This window comes from Homalodisca vitripennis, chromosome 2, assembly GCF_021130785.1.
Source record: "Homalodisca vitripennis isolate AUS2020 chromosome 2, UT_GWSS_2.1, whole genome shotgun sequence".
In the NCBI taxonomy this organism is placed as follows: domain Eukaryota; kingdom Metazoa; phylum Arthropoda; class Insecta; order Hemiptera; family Cicadellidae; genus Homalodisca; species Homalodisca vitripennis.
The window spans coordinates 167517501-167539248 of NC_060208.1; positions in this window are offsets into that span (position 1 = coordinate 167517501).

Genomic DNA, 21748 nt, shown 5'->3' on the forward strand with positions numbered 1-21748 from the left:
CCTCAATAATGCATGGGATAGCACAAGGCACTTGCTTGGAGCCTATTCATTTTGCCTACCTGTTAATCAGTGTGTTGATCATGTTGAATAAATCAGACTTAATAATTTAACTGATTAAAAAATACATTTTTATTTGTTTTCAATTAGCGAGTAGTATGTAAAACTGAATCTGCTACGATTACAAGTACAGTATTACAGTGCATTTGGTAAACCATTACAATAAAGGATTGAGACTCATTACATGTAATGAGTACTTGGTTACCTCAAACTGAACATGTCACTATCATCATTGCTTAGATCCTTTTGAATGTCCTAATATTAAAGAATAATTTTATTTGTAATTATTATATTGTAATTAAGTGTTATAAAATTATTTATATTATTATTATTTTAATATTGTTTATTTCTCTTTTATATCATTTAATAAAATATAAAAAATACTGAATAACATAATGGTCAGTGCCTTTTACTGAGATTTGGCTAATTTTGCTTAATATTTTAAAATTATATTTATTAGAAAACAAGGTGGCAACGAGGGAATAGCGAAATAAATAAATTTGTAAGCAAAATGAGTACTGTTACATAAAATTTTAAAATGTCAATTTTTTTATTTACAGACTAACAAAAGTTATTTACCGTTAAATCAATGATAAAAACTGGTGAACATATTTTGTTTCAACGTTTTAGTACCCCCCTTAACGCACCGGAACTTTTATTCCCTGAACACTGTTATTAAGCACAGAATACAACAGATTGTGAATGTACCATGTGAAAAGTTGTATCAAGAAATGTACACTTTTAATTTTGAATGAAACTATTTTCCGGCTTAGAAATTAATGAGTTCTATGAAGGTAAAAGTCCAACCACTGAAATTTTTCTGAACCACATTATAACGACTTGAATTGTTGATATTAATATTCCAGAGTATTAATATTTAAATTATCAATAAGACATCCAAGACGATATAAAATATTTTTTGATTAGTAAGCTCTTAGTGAATATTAAGTACAATTTATACAAAATCTGTTAACTATTAAATATTATTTGGTTTGTCTAAAATAAAAATCACAGTTCTAAATAAAAAAAATTGATTTATTTTTAAACTGGCAAATCTATAAGTTCAACGTTTCAGAATTTTTATCACTCTATTTTCCACAAAGAATTGACAAACCTTTTCGTAAAGTTCCTTTGGCAAGAAATAAAAATATTAATCAAATATATCAAACTAAAATCAGAAATCTCTTCTAAAATAAAATAATAAAGTTAAAAAAAAATTTAATACCATTTGAAAATAACTAAAATACAAATGTTCACTTCAAAGTACACTCAAAATTAAAAAAATAAATATTTTAAACTTCTTTTACACTGGTTGAACCTTAACTTTCAAGCCTCTGCAATTCAGATTATAACTCTCTGAAACAATTATTAATGTATAAAACAGTTCCAGTTAAATATTAATAAATTACTACTTTTCCAAATCTCAATTAAAGTTATTAACAAAGTTCAGTTTTAATTCACTTTTCTTGCAAGTATGAACCAAATGCAACTTTTATGATTCTATTATGCTCTATTGTTCATCGAGAATTAATTATGCAGATTGCTCTATAGTTTCTATGAATTTAATTTTTTCCTATAAAAAAGACAACAAAATTAATTTAATATCAGATCAGGAAGACTATTTCAATAAAACGTGCAATAAATTTGGTACTTACCTCAATATCCCTCGCGGAAAAAAATTCAATATCCCTCGGCGCACTGTAATCAACTTAACTTACAAAAATCACCAAAAGAAGGGCGAAAATTATGAGCGGGCGCTTAAATACTTCCCTTTCCAATCAACTTTGCAGGACATTCACGGTGTTCTCTCATTGGTCCAGCTGTATCAAACAAGTAGAACAATAGTCGCAACAAGACAAGTTCTAATCAATTCAAGGCAGTCAACCTGCCTTCCTAACAATTTAAAACTAACAGTACTAACTTTCCAAAGGATTACATGTTCGTTTTTACCCTGACATTTCACAATCTAATCTAAAATTAAATCCCAATATTTCGATCACAAAATTTTCATTTAATTTAAGTTTTAATTAAAAAATAAATCAATGTAGCTTTTAAAATGTTACACACATTCAGGCCTATCACTTAGTAGGTTGGCGCTATTTCTCTTTAGCGTAAAGGCGCGGATGTAAAGGTGTCTGTCCAACTGTCAACATTATATCTTGAGAATAAAATTTATACAACATTTTAAATTTTTTTTAAATCTCGGTAACGCCTGTTATATGGTGTATTTGTACCTTGAATATACATTTCATAACATGCAATGAATTTCCAGAAGAAAGTTTGGATTGTGATGATGGTAAAGAAATGAAAAAGCTCATAATTTGTTCCTAGTAAGATTATATTTTGGAGTTGTCTAAGAGTACATTATTAAATACTTTTATAATTAAATAACCGAATTAAATGCGTTAAACCCAGTGCTTAAACACTGTGCTTATTAACATACATTGTTAGCTACTTAGACAACGTTATAGTTAATGCAAATTTAGTGTTGAACTTTCCTATTTAGAAAGATTTTGTTTCTAAGAGACGGAATTATGAGTAGTTTGGTTTGAGAAGTGTATCCTCAGATAAACACTCCTATATTTTGTTATTATTATAAAAAATCAAATATAATTCTTCAGCCATTCTCTATGTAGTGATACACAGTTTGTCGGGCTTGTTAATTTCCAAACCTTACTTGAAGCAGGTAATACATTTATCGATTTCAACTGTGTAAAATTTCTTCTCGGAATACTATAAACTATGAAAACCGCAAATATGAACTAATAACACCGCAGGTGGAAGGAAGTTGATTGGTACTCCCGTATTTCCCGTATTTACTTTTCATCCAGGCTCCTGGCAGGTAGACTCTGCACAGTTTATTTCACACATTTTACAATGAATTTTACCAATAATACTGCCTAGTGGAAATGTTGATTGCTGTTCGTATTTATTCTTGAACACATTGTAGAATCATCTCACTCACAATGCATGATTGCTCTTATGATAAACCTTTAATTTCCTTCTCTTGTCTTACCGTTTTAATTACAATTATTAGTCATTCACTAGTAACGCTGTGTTAGATGCTTCCATTTCTTTGCAATACACGTTATTGAACGGTATCTCAATTAAACACTGTACTACTACAGAGTGGTAAATCCTCCTTACACACAGTGAAATTATGTCATTATTACATATAAGTAGTTTTTTTGTTATAGTATTTTATTTTAAGAAGCCCGTTTCTATATTACATACCAGGGCAAAGGGAGTTATGCTGTAAATAAGTTATAAATATCTCATATAATAACAAAAGATATTATTAATGAAACGGAATTTGGATTAATATGTTCAAACAACTCATAATTAAATTTTAAAATAATAAATTTATGAAAATGATAACTTCTAGGTGCATATGCTAATAATAAGACTGACAGCTACATAAAGTGGGGGTAGGGTAAAATAAGCGGACCCGGTTTTTTATATAGAAATTGGCAAACAATATTACTTAATCATAAACATCGATATAACCAATCGATACTGATTAATTATTTTGAACTATTAACTTAAATAACCTATATCAACAGCTGTAAACACTCTAAAATAATACACATAGGATATTTCAATTTTAAATTAGTAATTCTGATTATTAAAAATGGCAGTCAATTTTATAAAATTACACGTTGCTTTTTCATGGCTTCAACATGTTGGACTCGTACCCAAAAACCCATTATGTGAAATTTGTGGGAAAGAAACAACTGTAACTTTGAGAGGAATAAATATGGTCGTCTTCGGTTTTCCTAATTTTGGTTATAATAATTTGTGATCACTGTAAATATTAAATTCATATTTTAATTTAAAACATGTGATTGTTACTGAGTATTATAGTTACTTTTATATCGATCGATAGTCTAGGAGAGTCTAGTCTTTGAGATGCGAATGTTAGGTATCGATGACTATATTCTTCGATATAAAAAACCGGGTTCGCTTATCGTACCCTACCCTAAAGTGGTAGTGTGTTAAGATAACGCTAAATTGTAACACTGAATTGAATGTTGTCCTGGTCTCTTGTCATCTTCATGAACGATCTAAAGTGAATCATTGTCAACATTGTGGCTATTACCTCGAAAGTTCAAGTTTAAGACAAGTTGTGTTGTAATAATGTACTTTTATAAAGATTGTGTGCAATTCAACTGATTCTAGCAGGTATTTATGGATATTAAAACTATCTCCATTTTTTATTTCTCAAAATGCTATATTAATTAAGGCCAAAATCATAAATATGGCTATTGTAAATATTATAATTGTGGACCATCATGACAGATACGCTACATCCTTTGCCGTAACTCATTGTCGTTCTGATCGGCTCTGTCACGATATCCCTTACCCGAACGCATTGGCTTTCACACTCCTCTCTCACGTCTTCACTGTTTGTTATTAAACTCATTCCTCAAGATCGTATTAGTTCGCATTGTAAATGAGATTATTATACGTAATTCATGCTGTATTTGCAGTCTTTATAAATGTAACTGGGAATAACTTTGTAGCAGAAAATTGCAATATTCGTCTAAAACTATTAATAATTACAAATATAAAAAAATAGACTAGACAGATTTTGGTTGAAAATATTTCAAGTTTAGCAACAAAATACAGGAAGGACAAAGTTCTAAAGGAAACACCACACTAAAATACTTCAAAAAGGATTATATCTGATGACCAATTATGATTATACGTATCTTCATTTGGTTCAATATACTGGTTAGTCTTGCTTGAATATACAGGTTAGTTCCTTAGATATCTAGCTTCAGTTAATTTAACTGAAAACATGATACAAATATTTCCTTCATATATTGTCATCGTTATCATATCGTAACGATTATATGCTTAGTATGACGGATTGAAAATAAATATTATACATGTTATATGTAGAGTTAAAACCAGTTTGTTTTCGGAAATGGCCATATTCATCCAATTTGCTGTGTTTCCATTAATAGTATTCTAATTCATAATTTAAGGTACCTTATTTCCGATAAGGTACATTACCACTAATCACAAACTTAGCAGTAAAGAAAATTATACTATAATGTTTAAAAATGTCCAAGCTAAATAATGTCTGTAGGAAATTTCTGGAAGTGTATAAATAACGTAAATACAAATATTAACTTTTAATGATTTGAGATTTGCTCCAATTACTAATTCCAAATATTTAACTCAACTTTCAGTGGAGTAATGAAAGAAAGATTACGTTTACTTTACTCAACCTGGGGCGATTCGTGATAATTGGAAAAGTTTGTTTCGAAAACCCGATGTATTTTTAAATATTAATCCACAAAGATGTACTTACCTAGATATCTGATATAATTAGGTCATTATCTTTACTTACATTACGGTAAAAGTGCATAATATTGTTAAGCGATGCGCACCGCATTACCTACGTCACTAAAACATTGACTATTTGTGTTTTGATTTTATGGAGCGAAATAACGTGGATATAACATAATTTCCAACAAAACATATTTTTATAATCACTCAACGAATGCTCTTGGATATAATCAAAATACTGATAGGCTAGTTGTTATCAAATTACTGCGATTAAAATAAGTGTTAAAAACATACACCTGTATCAAGAATGCCAAAGAGGACACAGAAGAAAGATATTTCTAGATGGAAAGATTATTAGAAGTTCAATGTAGTACAAGTAAGATCAAGTGGCTAAAACTTCTAAAGAAAGGGGGGGGGCTCAAAAACACAGGTTCTCAAATTCCAGAGTACCAGGATTTTGTAAACTTTCAGACACTTGAAATTTACTGGAACCCGAAATCTTTATTGGACTTTGATCGCCTTACAGCTACCCGAACTAGAGGCTACACACCATAATTTTATGCTTTCTCTCCGTTTTCCGAAGGGAGTGATTTAATATTTATGTAATATGATCAGGACAGGTAAGGATGAGGGATTGGGGTCTCCTCTTGTAATTATAACGGTACAACCACAATGAGTAGGAGTATTAATGGCTATCACTGGAATTAGTTCAGGCTAGCTCTGTTCCATTCTATACCAGTATAACGGCCGTACATTGTTTATATCTCTTTATCTTTTAGGCTTGATAAGCCACAATAATTTAAAGTCCCACCCACTAACATAATCCTCTGCCGTAAAGTAGAATTAATCATTTATCCATTAGTTCTATATCTCAAAGTTTACCATTAGTGATGTTTTGACTCTGAGAATCAATGCCTCTGCTTATACGTAGATGAGTAAAAATGTTAATGTACATTGTATACGTTATATTAAGGCTATCAACCACCAGAAGTAAAAAGTAATAATGAAAAACTAGGTGCTTGCTAAAGGTAAGAACTCTTAAAGCTTTTAATACTGAGGCCTCTAAGGGATACATTAAGATCATACAGCCCTGGAGATAAAACGGGCCTATAATCTTCTGAGTACTATACGAATGGACTACCAGCCGTCATAAGTTATAGACGTCGGTGCTGTACAAAATCTTGGAGCATATATGTGTCTCCTACAAAGAATGATTTGTGTGGGAAGTTTTCAGGTACTAAATGGAACACTGAATATGGTCAACCGCGTGGAATTAAATTTTAGCAAAAAAATTAATATTCTATTTTTCAGGAATTGTGATATTTCAGGTAATAAACTTACATATTTTAAACGAGGGACTACCAACTATATTACTAGTATTTCATTCCTTTTAAAAACGTTTTAATAAAGTTGTTTAATTGTGTTTTAGTTCGTTTGTAAATACAAACACAATCAAAGAAAAATTCCAATAAATACAATAATGATGAGCGTTGGGAAGTTTTTAATTAATAGCCTATTACTTTCTTCTAATTGTTATGAAAAATAGCTAAACACGTACAATTTTTTCTGTAAAACTAACAGTAGTTTTATTTAAAATTTGTACTAATTCTCCCATCGTTTATTTCATCATGCGCGAAAAAAATATGAAACTTTCACTTATTAGAAATGATTTATTGTTATGTACTATAGTTTTATACTTCTACATAGTTGGACTGTAAAATTTACGAGTCAAAAACAACTGTGTTTTGTAGAATTGCTTATACTGAAAAAAATAACATAGTTTGAGGTTATAGTACTGCAAACAATTATTTTTGCGCCAGTTAGTTTTAAAAAGTGTTAGGCGAACATTCACTTCATACACCTAATGGACATACACATAATTCTTGCTCAGTATATACAAATATATTTGATTAACCCATTCTTCTATTAGTTTAGTAAAAATGTAGTGTCATATATTCTATTACATCTTCCAGATTGGTCTGTTTTCGTCAATCAATTACGTATATTTAAATACCTATGTATCGTATTGTACACCTAAGCATCTCTTTATACTACTCACTAAAATGAAAGGTTTATATGATTATTATCATTGAAGTGAGAACAAAACCTTTTGCTTTTATAAATATAAATAGTAAAAACACACCTTCTCTCTTTAGAAACAAGATGGAGTTGGTGAGCATTGAGAGATGATAGCAATGTATCTTCATTTTCATAACGCAAGGGAAATGTGTTCCGCGCTAAGCACTGTTTAATGTGCTGAAGAATTTGGAGTGCTATGTATAAACAATTTTCTAGATCTGTTGCCCAGATCTGTATTCTGTATAAAATGGCTAGTATAACCCTTTAGCTTAATATTTCTCAGGCCTAATATATTATATGAGAATATATTTGTACACGCGTATTTCACATATGTTGTTAATTTCTCTGCTTGAGTATGATGAAATAATAAAAAAAGCTCTAAATGAATATCTTAATGTAACGTATTTCAAGAGCAATACTTTAATTTCTACACTTAAAATTAAACAGGTACTGTAAATTTATAACCTTAAATTAACTCTTAAAATACTTATACTCCGTGAACTCTGCGTGAATTAAAAGTGTTTTTTTCAGAATTAAAATATATTATATATATATATATATATATATATATATATACTATTATGTTTGGAACTATAGCGTTTATTATCGTTGCGTAGTTTCCTAACGCACAGTGGCGAGACTTTGCCACGGTACTGAACTGCTAAACATCTGTTTTTCACCGCGCTGCATTATTAAAGTAATGTAATAATATCCTTGTAAATTTTTAAAAGAGTGGTGTAATTCATTAAGAAGAACTAACCCGTTCTTTTAACACTTAGTAGGACTGCTTAAATAGTATATTACGCTTTATTTTAAATGCCTGGATTGCACAATCAGTGCTACTTACAGTAAGTTCTCTTACTAGTATTCCATTCATATAAAAAAAAAATATAAAATTTAGTGCTAAACTGAATTTTCTGTCAGTTATTAGTACAAAAATAATGTAAGAAATTTTATACACAAACACAATAATTATGTGACTACCTGCACTTTAAAAAGTGAATTTGAAAGCTTTACTAAGTTTTATTTTTTTATTTTAATATGCTTAGATATTCAAGAGACAACTTGTGTTTTCTTCATCATATATTATATATATTATAATATATGATGAATATATTATATTAGATGATAATATATTAATAATATTAGATATATTAATAATGTTAAGATGATTACAGACATACTAATAAACTTGAAATTAACGCGTTCTAACGGGTATAATCACTAATTATAGGCAGAACAAAGTATTATTCATTTATGAATACATTGCTTATTATATTGATTAATTATATCTTTGTAGTATCGCTGACTATTTTGGGTATTGTACCTGTAACACTTCTCATAAGTGTCCTCAAATTGTCACTATACGAAATCAGCAAAACATCCTTGGTGATATTAAGATATGATCTAATCTCCTAGTCAGGTAATTCTAGGAAGAATTTGACTGCATGTTAACGTAAGGCATTCATTTAATTTAGGATAGATCATTACACTTAAAAAAAATTAATATTTCTTTCTGAGTTCGTTGATATAATAGGGAAGATATTTATACTGTTATTGAACCTTAGGTCTCAGGATTTTGGTGTCTTTAATTTACTAAGCTATTCATTCTAGCAGCTAGGAGGAAGTAATTCCTATCTATTATTTTTCGTTATTTTTGCATTAAAGATAATAAGTATAACATTAGTTTTTTAAAATAAAGAATTTGTATTATAAGGAAAATTCGTAAGGAATGTATTTATTAATACTCTTAGATGAATTGCCAGATAAATTAGAGTTTTATTATTGGTTTCTGTTTATTTTCAATAAAAACTATTAATTTCCCTTAATTCTTATATCTTTGGCTACGTAAAAAAAGCTAGTTAATTTGCGCCAGTTATAAAAGTAAATAATTCATTAGTTAATTTGTTAATTTAGTTGGTTACAAAAAAACCACGTTAAAGTTTGTTTGTTAAATATAAATAAACTAAAAATACTTCTCAACGCACAAGAAAAGTCTCAAAAGAAATGTATTCGAAAGATATTTTTGAAATAAAAATAAATGTACTGTCTAACGAGATTTAAATTTAAACCATGCCTAGTAATTTCCTTGAACTACATTATAATGCCTTTTTATACATAAAAAAGTTTCAAAGTTTTCTAAAATGTTCATTATCAAACCTGACTCTCTCTGTTACTTCTTGTAGCAACAAGTTTAGCTTCAATGCCAAATATTTCCCTCCTTCTTTATTTAAAATTATAAATTTCTAAAAGAAAAATTCAATATAAATATCTTCAAAATATATTATGATGTTTGGTTTTAAAGTTTTAGTTTAAAATAAATTGAAATTGAATGTTAGAAAAATTATAAGTAAAGTATTTAAATTTGTTATTCTGTTGTATTATTGATACAAATTAAATAATTTATTGACATTCAATGTCAAGGTGGGTTTCCTGAGTAGAAAAGTGTTCTGACTGTAAAATTAATCGAATATCAAAATTTTCAGTAATTATCCCAATTGGGATAAACAATATTGTCCCTAGATACTTCGTCTTCACATTTGGATGGACAGTACCTGTTTATCTCAAATATACTGGAGTAAATAGTAAGCTTGAAGTTTTATTAAAATATATTACGGAAATAAATTCTTTTAAAATAGAAGGTAGTTACGACACACTTCGTCACACCTATAATTTTTGCTGAGGCCATATTTTTCAAGATGAAAGTGACTGGTAAAACTATGTTACGAGGTTAAAATATCATGTACTCGTACTTTAAATACTCAAAAAATATATTAAATCTTCGATTTTCTCATTGCCATATATTATACACGTAAGACTAATGTATAAAGTTTTAATAACGCTCAATCTAATCCCATGGAGTGATATGCACTATAATTATCTCAGCGTTTTCTATATTGAAGCGAAGTTTTATAGTAAATGTAACGTCTACAGGCTGGTTTGTTCTCGAGATATCGTGCGGATAAGCCTGCCAGATATACAGACACAAATAAAATCATTCCAGTCCCTGGAACAGTTTAAATAAAAATAGTAGGTTATCTTGAGGACACTGAGTTTATTTTCATATACATACCTGTAAAAGTTTGTCTTTCGTGAATTTAACTGTCTACCACACAGATGTGTATTAGGCAAGATAGGAGTAAGGCACACCATGTATTGTGTAACAGGCATTGGTGAGGTCCAATGAACATTTTTACCTATAGCTTATTTCATTTAGCAATATTGTGCAAAGAAATTCTTACATACCCCAGCAAAGAAATTTAAAAAATGTGGATACTTACTAATTTATATCTTTTTAACGACGTTTAGCTAAATTCCATGAATAAATGCGTAACATCGCATAACTCACCTGATCTCATCAAAGCTGTGACAGTGAAAGATGTCAGACATTGCAAGAAGCGCGAGTTGAAATGGAGCTAAACTTCTCATTCAAAGTTCAATGCTACTAGGGTTTTCAACCGTTTACAGTAGGTATGATGATAAAATTATCCTGATAAAATTTATAACTGAAAACGATCCCTCTTTAGGGTCACTACGGAGGGCTTGTCACTGAGTGATCATTTCCTTGAAAGCTACAAGAGATCAGTATATTAGCCAAATGCAATGTACTGACAGCAACCAGCATCTCATGTTAATCACTAATTATATAGAATTATTATAGGTCTGTGTATAACAGTGTATGAATATTTCAGGTTAGTACAATATTCAAAGACGATAACAGTCTTGTAAAGTGTTAAGACTCCTAAAACATACGAGAATAATGTTTAGCAAGAAATTATTTTGTATATATATATATATATATATATATATATATATATATATATATATATACAGGGTGTATATTATGTCTGGAAACACCCAAATATATCCTTTAATAATGTAAATATAAATTTGAAACCTCTTACAATCGTGATAGAGATTGGGCATCTACTTTTTGGAACAATGTTTTTGTTATGTCACACCAACGGGGGACGTCCTGCGAGGGTATCGTGAATATTCTTAATGGAAGCCTATACCTTGTGATACATAATTTTAAAGGTAATAGCTTACTGAATTGAATGCCACAAAACCGCATCTCAAAGGAATTATTCTATCAGAAAAATAGAGCATTTTTAGTATTGAAAATTTACTGATGTTCAACAATGTAATTTTAACATGGTTCTTGCCACAAAAATGTGTTACACTAATTTTTTAGCATTTTTTAAATGTTCAATTAAAATAAAATAAACAATTTATTTTTAAGCTGGTTTATTAGTACAAATTTACCAGTTTTTATTACAATGAATAAAACTTATGAGTCACTTTCTCTGATTACTTATGAATCTGTACTTGGTGTTTTCCAGTCAGCAGGAAGGTTTAAAGAGACAAAGGTCACTAGCCTATGAGAAACATTATTGTGTTATTAATCATCTGGTCTACAGGTTTCAGTTTGTTGAGCATGGAGCTTTCACTAGACAGGTCTAAGCTTGGGAATTACAAATGGACAAAGGTCATATCATTCCTGTCGAGTTAATCATGTCTCTGAAGCATTGCTGTCAACAAGTTATCTAATTACAGTAGTTCAGTTTTTATTTGGCATTTTAATGGAATTGTCTGAAAGAGAACGAATTACTCTGTTGATGATGCGAGGATATGGCGATCGTCAAAGATCTTATCGGGAAGTTTGTAATTTGTTTAATGACACTTTCCCAGAAAGGAATCCCATAAGTGTTTCAACAATATCAAAAACTATTGAGCGTTTTGAAATGACAGGGAGTGTACGTAATCGGCCAAAGTCGGGTAGGATACAATCTGCAACAGATGAAGAACATGCACTAGATGTTTTGCAAACATTTATTGAAGACCCACATACATCGCTCAGAAAAGCTGCACAGCAACATGATATGCACCCTATGTCTGTGAGTAAGATTTTGAAAATTAATAAATACAAACCATTTAAAGTTCATTTAGTCCAACAGTTAAGTGAGGATGATTACGACAGAATAGTTGAGTTTTTGTGAACTTGTGATGCGCAAATGTGATGAACAATAGAGATTTTCTGACCAACATACTATTTTCTGATGAGGCAACTTTTTTCCTAAATGGCAATGTTAACAGGCACAATTGCCGTTACTGGGCTAGTGAAAACCCACATTGGATTACTGAGTCCCATTCACAGCAACCACAAAAACTGAACGTATGGTGTGGAATTTTAGGTAACAAAATTTGTTGGACCCTTTTTCATCAATGGAAATTTAAATGCCGAACTTTACTACAATATGCTCCAAAATGAAATTAATCCCAGCTATTCAAATTGCATCAGGAGAATACTTTGATAATGTATGGTTTCAGCAGGATGGTGCTCCACCCCATTATGGGAGACAGGTAAGAGAGTATTTGGATTTAAGGTTTTCCTCATAAATGGATTGGCCGAAGAGGAGAAATCGAATGGCCTCCAAGATCTCCGGATTTGTCACCAATCGATTATTTCCTATGGGGTCATTTAAAATCCAATGTTTATAGAAGAAAGCCTCATAATTTTGGAAGACCTAAGAAACAGGATTATAGAGGAGATTGCTTTGATAACTGAAGAAATGTTAGGCAACTCTGTCGAATCATTTTACACAAGATTGGCTCATTGTCAAACCGTAGAAGGAACACAGTTCGAACAATTGCTTTGACACCAATGCAGGTAAAACGTTTGTTGTAAGACTTTTTCTAACAGCATACATTATTTATTTATTTGTAATAAGAAATCAATAACATAAGTATTTCCATAATTGTACTGTAATAAAAAAATGGCAAATTTTGTGCTAATAGAACCAGCTTAAAATGAAATTTTTGTTTTATTTAATTGAACATTTAAAGAAATGCTAAAAAATTAGTGTAACACATTTTTGTGGCAAGAACCATGTTAAAATTACATTGTTGAACATCAGTAAAATTTTCAATACTAAAAATGCTCTATTTTCTGATAGAATAATTCCCTTGAGATGCGGTTTGTGGCATTCAATTTCAGTAAGCTATTACCTTTAAAAATTATGTATCACAAGGTATAGGCTTCCCATTAAGAATATTCACGATACCCTCGGCAGGACGTCCCCCGTTGGTGTGACATAACAAAACATTGTTCCAAAAAGTAGATGCCCAATCTCTATCACGATTGTAAGAGGTTTCAAATTTATATTTAAATTATTAAAGGATATATTTTGGGTGTTTCCAGACATAATATACACCCTATATATATATATATATATATATATATATATATATATATATATATATATATATATCTAAGGTAAAACAATCTGTTGAGAACAAACAAATATAAGGGAACCAGTAAACATAGGGTTTGTATTCGACCCATTCCCATTCGACTACCGTCTCCCACCTAAACTCTAGGTACATTGTATAGTGCTTTACATTGCACTTGAAGTGCTCTAGAATATATTTTTTATTTATTTAAATCAAGTTCTACAGAAGAATTCCTTCCATAGAATCAACTATGTGTTTAGGAAACATTCTTTTTCAATAGCTTCTGACTAGATTGTGTTATTACTCAGCTAGTTCATAACTTAATTAAATCATTTTGTAACAAATATATGATTTATAATTAAAACTATGTCATATAGAATTAAACATTGGATATTACAAGAGTACTCATAATTAACGTACCTATGAGATTTTAAAGTAACCAAAAAGGACTTTAAACTTATGAGAGTAAAATAGATTAAGGATTTTACTGTAACAGACATAGATCTTAGTAGTAGAGATCGGAAGCACATTTATATCCTGACACAGCTTCTATTATTATTACTTTACACATACTACTGTTTGCATACGAAATTTTCAATTTATATAGTTATACCAATTACATGGTATACTTTAAATAAAAATAAAAATTTATTTTAGAATTGTAAATGGATAGGGAATAAAAAAGTAAATTTATATTGTAATCCAGCGGCAGGCACAACGTGCTTGGAATCTGGTCTAGACCTGACTTGATGGCAGTGAATGCTAAACAATAGTTTACAGTGGACTCTATCTTGGTTAGGCGGCCAACCTGCGTTGGGAGAGATTTAAACAGACCTGCAGGAACAGGAGCGTAGTCGGTGCAGGCCGAGAAACCACGTTCTGCTACCATTCCGAGTTGAGAAGCGAGAGAGTAAAGTCATTTTAGTGCGAGTTTAAAACTAGTGTCGGGCGTAGGATCCGTCGGTATAAATTATATTAATACCGAACTCCAAGACCCTCACGACCAAAGAGCTAAGTACTTTGACTGAATTATTAAATTTTTCTAAATTTGAAATTTGCAAAATTAAGAAGTGAATTCATTTAAAATTGGAATTGAAAATTTGAAATTAACGATCAAATTCTGTTGAGTGAGGAATATAATATATATATATGAATTGTAAAGGAGTAATTTATTAACGAAAAATTTAATTGAAGTTCTAAGGATTGTAGTAAAAATTAAGAGCTGCAGGTGCTGCACCATATTCTGTAGGAACTTGTGAAAAATTCCTGTTGAGAACTGTTTAGTTTTGTTTGAGAATTTAATTTGAAGGAAGTTTATTATTATTATTTTATTAGTTTTGAGAAGAAGCCTATTTAATTTATTTCATTCAGATTTATTCAAGATTATTATTTTATTTTTTATATTTTATACTCACGTATTTAGAGGACAGTGAGCCAATATTAAATCGAAAGTGCCTTGCCTAAGGAAGTAGTAATTTTAACCTATTGTTCAAAACATTGTTTTGGTGGAATACAAGGTTAATAATTGACATTTGAATTGATTTAATAAACCTGAATATTTCTAAAAGGGTGCAGTTTTAATTTCCACCAGTATCTACTTAAATCTTATGAGTTCGAGACTATTTAGGGTCATCATAATAAAACAAAAAAATTTTGTATATTAACATTCAGTATAATAGTATAGTTTTTTTTTATTTAAGGCATACAGAATTAGGAAAATAAATATTTAATAGTACTACGTTAATTACACTTAAAGTATGACGTAGGTGCTTCGTGTAGCTTTATCATTTTAATTCTCAAACAACATTCCTCACCCAAGTACGTATATACTTTTAAAATACTGTTTAGTTTAGGTATTTAGAAGTGCTATTTATCCACAGTTTTGTGAGGTAAGAGAAGTTTTTATTAGAAAAAAAGGAACTATTAGTTTTTTCATTTTATGTAAACTTTATGAAATCACAAGCTTTGAATGAAACTGTTCCATTGAGGAATATAGAGCTATTATTTGTTTGATTGTCTATAATATTATATAACAATCTAATGGTATGTGTTTTCAGTAATTTAATGCCAACATTTTGTTTCAACAATTGCTAGAGACCTGACATTTTCACAGAATATTTTTAAATTCTATTTAATGAATTGTGTAAAATTTGAAAATTTTCGGTGCATTAAAGGGCAAGCAATATAAAATAAAACTTTTAAGCCTCTTTGTGGCAGATCCGGTATATTTCTATTGTATATTGTTACTCGTTACACACAAACACACACATACACACCCAAACGCGATCACAAACACATATTTATGTATTATACTATTTTACTACCTGTATTTTTTTGTAAATTAAAACGAAAACTTCATTATGTTGCATAATATTACTACCAGAGTCTGGGACCTCCTACTGGCCGGAAGTCTGGGAAGTTCTAGAGGTTGACATCTCTTAGAGCCCGTAAATTGCCCTAGGTCTAGACTTGCTAGAGACCAGGATCTGCTAGTAGCCAATATCAGCTAGAGGTGACCAGCTCTAAGAGGCAAAATGTTCTCGGAGTATGCGAAATACCAAAATCAGAGTTCTCAGAAGACGGGTGTTTAAAGTCCTTCAAATTATTTTTAAGTACAGTCTTATAGCTTTTATGGAACTAAGTATTTCCATGGTGTATTTTCATCGCCCCAGTCTTGTGAATCGCATCAAATATGTATATACAATCTTGCGTCAAGTTTTGTTTAGTACTTGTAAGTGGTAGCCTCTTAATATTTCTAAAAAGTTTAACAAATAATTTATCAGATGTTATTATATGTATATTTTACTTTGTTAATAATTATCCTTGCCATATTTGACAGTAATGCTTACTAGATGTCCTGAAAGAGAACGAATGAGTTGTGATGACATCATTTTTTGCTAATACTTTGATTAAAAGTAAGAGCATTTATGTGACACGTGTGTGTTACTTATGACAAAAAGGACTGCCGTGTACATTGTTGTGTGAAAACACGAGCAATAAAAATTTTATTTATTAACATTTAATGTTGTTGTCTGTTATCATTTTCTGTGGTAAGTTTCCTTATACAGGGTGTACATAAAGTCCTGCAGAGGTATAATATTTTCTGAGCGATAACAGATAAATCAACAAGATTTGGTACATCAAAACTATACCTAAAAATCTACTTTTTGAAGGAACTATCAGTTTTCTGTAATATCATGGGGACGTACCGCAATGAGTCAAAAGGAAATCTTAAATAGGAGCATAGGTCAATATGCAAATCATTTTAAAGGGCTTATCTAGCAGGGTTTAATGCCGCAAACCGCACTCTAAAAGAATGATCCAGTACAAAATGGCGGCTGTTCAAAGGTTTTATTTAAAAAAGATGTTTACTTACCAAATGTTTTCAGAGTAAATGTTCGAATTGTTCACCCCCGGTTATTTGACAGTTGGAAAGACGTCCATAAAAACTATTAACAGAATTTTGAAGGGCAACTTGAGGAATCGTCTGTCATTCTTGAAGTATTCTTTCTCGCAGTCCACTTAAATTTTGAGGCTTTGTTTTGTAGACGTTGTCCTTAAGGTAACTCCAAACAAAATAGTCTAATGGAGACAGATATGGTGAACGCGCTGGCCATTCTACAGTCCCCCGCCTTCCGATCCACCGTTGCCAAAAAACAGTGTTTAAATAGGCTCTTACGTCGATGCCGTAGTGTGGGGGTGCTCCGTCCTGTTGAAACCAGATATTCTGGAAATATTCACCAAACATGTTTCGAAGTGCTGGTGTAATTTCATTTTCCAGCAAAGCGTTGGTATGATATTGCATTTAAATTTCCTTCAATAAAGAAAGGACCTACCAACTGGGTACCTATCACACCAAGCCAGACATTCACTTTTAGTGGATACTGCGTATGTGCCTCCCGCATCCAGTGAGGATTTTCGCTACTCTAGTAACGGCAATTGTACCTGTTTTACGCTTCCATTCAGCATAAATGAACACTCGTCTGAAAACACAATATTGTTTACATAAATTTCGTTGCGATCTATTTTGGCCATCATAGTTTCACAAAATTCTATACGTCAATCGAAATCATCTTAGTTGAGTTCGTGCATAAATGAACTTTATAATGCTTAAAATTAGACCCTTTCATAATTTTTTAACAGACGTAACAGAGCTGTCGTGAGTTTGTGATGCTGAGCGTAGGGACTCTTGCGGGTTCTCAATAAATGACTGCTATACATCTAAAGAGTTGTCTTCGGTTGTCGCAGTAGCGGGCCTTCCTGACATATGACGATCGGAAACACTTCCTGTTTCCATAAAGCGTTGAACAGTTCTCCCTACAGTTTTTCTAGAAATTGGCTGCCTCTCGTGAAAGTAGTCATTAAATAAATGGCATGCTTCCTCGTGTGATCGGCTGTTGTTTCCCCAACCAACCATCATAAGAAGTGTCATACGTTCACGTTTCGTCAAGCGACATAGTGTAGTTGAAGAACTACAAGAAATACGACAAACTCTTTTGTACTAAAGCGCACTGATAGAAAGGTTGGACAGCACTACTAAAACAAGAAAACTAGAATAGCCTACTATGAATAGACTGGCTAATAGGACAGTCCAAACTGCGACCCAAAGATAAGAGCTTTCTAATTGTTACTGTTATCAGGTTTTCCCCGTTATCAATATATTAGGACCAAATTTGTAACCCTTGAGGATAACTAACGTCATAATTCACTTCTATACAACTGACAAGCATAATGTAGTATTTTAGCTGCAGTATTCGTTTGGTTGCAGTTTTGCTTTACTGGGGTTATGGCTACTTAATAAAATGTAACCAAGTAAAACCTTTGAACAGCCGCCATTTTGTACTGGATCAATCTTTTAGAGTGCGGTTTGCGGCATTAAACTCTGCTAGATAAGCCCTTTAAAATGATGTGCATATTGACCTATGCTCCTATTTAAGATTTCCTTCTGACTCCTTGCGGGACGTCCCCATGATATTACAGAAAACTGATAGTTCCTTCAAAAAGTAGATTTGTAGGTGTAGTGTTGATGTACCAAATCTTGTTGATTTATCTGTTATCGTTCAGAAAATATTATACCTGTGCAGGACTTTATGTACACCCTGTATAAATATTATTGCACGTTATAATATTAAACATACTCTTAAAATATTATACCCGGCAAATTTTATTTTAAAGTTTTAGTGTGATTATTATGAATTATAAAATCCCTTGAGTTATAAAAATCCAGTGAAACTAAAATACAAACAAACTGACCCTAAAACAAGCATCCGTCTAAAACTAGGCAACGTAATTCATTTTGAAATGCCCCTACTTCACGACATGTTTTTTTATAATGAGTAAAATAGACAGACATCGTTTGTGGTAAAGATTTCAAAAAACATTTGATGCAAAAAATGCAGACTTCGTTTTGATCGTTTTCGTTACTGACTTTTTTATCTTTTCACATGAATGTGAACTCCAGATTCCAAGAGTCAAGTCTGGAAAACTCTCAGGATTCAGACGTTATTCTAAGTAGAAGGTTAAATAGAGTTAATCTCAACATTCGCTTGCTATAAATAGTTAAACAATAGTTTTTATAACTAATAGCGTACCCTATCGTTATGTTTAAACAGTCCCCTGAAAACAGTAAATGTTATACTGCATACTTAAAAGTATGCATTATACTTATACGTGTTTTAGTACGTTTAGGTAAACATTTCAAAAATGAAGTATTTTGTAAAAAAAAATAAAGGGTTATCAAATTAACTAATAATTTGTATAAATGTTTTAAAATATATTCATATCAGCTCTTTTTATTTATTAAATTGTAAAGTATTATGAAGGAACTATAATTAACAACTAAATACTTCCTTAAATCGACATTAAAAATCACGTGTGTTTAGAATGTGATAGATAAGAAACAGGTTTTTAATGGCAGTTCATTTTTTGACAGCAACGGTTTTATAGGATATTGTATGGGATCAGGTGTATCTCACCTTCTTGTAACTGTAAAAAAATATTACAACAACCCCTAGTTAAATTGAGTAGGAATAATTTGTTGAAACTAACGATATTAAAATTATATAGCTATCATACACCTGATACAAAAAGTTTAATGCACGTATTATCTAATAAATTTATAAATTTATCAACCACGCGTTTTATTTTTATAATGGAACAAAATATCACAACATATTTGCTTTACACCGGAAGTGGCATGAATCGTATCATGTGGATAGTAAATCCTTATGAACGCCATATAACTTCCATCGTATATTGCCATAGAAATTGCGATAGTTTTTATATAAATAGAGTATAAAAATCCGTTCCAAACATACTGTACATACATACGATGGTAATAAAGTTATTCAATTAGGTATCTTATTAATTAATCGTCGCGTTAATGACAGTCATTGAATAACAAGTAAATTGTCGGAAAAATAACCATATACTAAATTACTATCATTACTTATGGATAATGCGTAAGACGGCATTCGCTGTGTACTGAGGAGACCAACAGAGATTTCAGTATCTCGTTTAAAGGTGGAACACTAAGTTTGTGCTTGTGTAGTGGCCTGGAAACAACCGTTCATCTCATGGCCCACAACTGTATGATAATGACTTCACATAATGTTTGCCTATATTAATTTGTATAGTTTTACAGTTGTACGGGTGTATTTTGAGGTAACAAAGCAATCATTAATGAAAACATATGGCGTGCACAATTGTGTCTATTGTTATAAGAACTAAATACCTTCCTTTGTTCAACAAGAATGCGATCACCCCATGAACACTGCGCAATAAGCATATAAGTTGAGGTATGCATCATTCCTCACCATTGGCAAGGCTGGGCCAACATGTCACTCGCTCTGTGGCTGTGTATCACAATCGCATTAGTGCCGTTCTCTTCCGCCACCAAGGGCACTCCTTCCTATGTAATTGGACAGTATACAGGGTGACTGCCGGGAACCGGACGAATTTGCAACAGCTGTTACATTGTTGTTACACGTTCCAGGGAGATTGAGGTTATGTCATTGTTTTGAGTGAGCTTTACCATTTTAGTCACGATGGATCAGTGGTCAGTTCAGCATCGTGTTTTTGCATATGACACATTTATTAAAAATGGCGAATCCGTTATCAAAACACAGCGTATCTTCCGACGCCACTTTAATATTGCGCGAAATGACACGGTTCCAAGCCGGAATACATTGCTAAGATGGGTGCACAAGTTCAGAACAACAGGAACAGTATCAAAGAAAAAGCCACCCGGTCCAGCAAGAACAGTGAGAACACCAGACAACATCGCTAGAGTGAGAACTGCTTTGATGAGGAGCCCGGGTCGCTCTGCACGAAGACACGCACAAGAGCTACGCATGAAGCGCGATTCTGTCAGAATAATGTTAAAGTCAGATTTGAAATTTCATCCCTATAAAATACAGGTGGTACAGCAACTGAAAGAGAGGGACTATGGACAAAGAGAAGATTTCGCAGTACGTATACAGGTGTTGTTTACTGATAATCCTGATGTAATGATGTTAATGAGCGACGAAGCTCACGTCCACTTAAACGGTTCAGTGGACAAACAAAACTTACGATATTGGGCTCCTGAAAATCCATGTAACTTTCATGAAAAACCACTCCACTCTCCAAAAGTAACAGTTTGGTGTGCTGTAGGCCACTTTGGGATAATTGGTCCGTATTTTTTTGAGGAAAATGGAGTCACAGTGACAGTGAATTCTGCACGTTATGTTCACATGTTGGAAACATATCTCAAGCTACAACTTCGGAGGCGAGGAATAAACGTGAAAAATGTTTACTTCCAACAAGATGGGGCTACAGCGCATACTGCCGCTGCATCGATGCGAGTTGTGAAGAAGATGTTCCCTGGCAAGTTGATTTCACGTTTTGGTGACGTGCCGTGGCCGCCGAGGTCACCAGATTTGTCGCCCTGTGACTATTTCTTATGGGGGTATTTGAAAGCTCGTGTCTATGTTCACAAACCACGAACATTATTGCAGCTAAAAGATGCAATCCCGAAGAGGTGAATTTGATTGGACAAGACATGTTGATGAGAGTGCGTAATGATTTTCTCCAGAGGTTG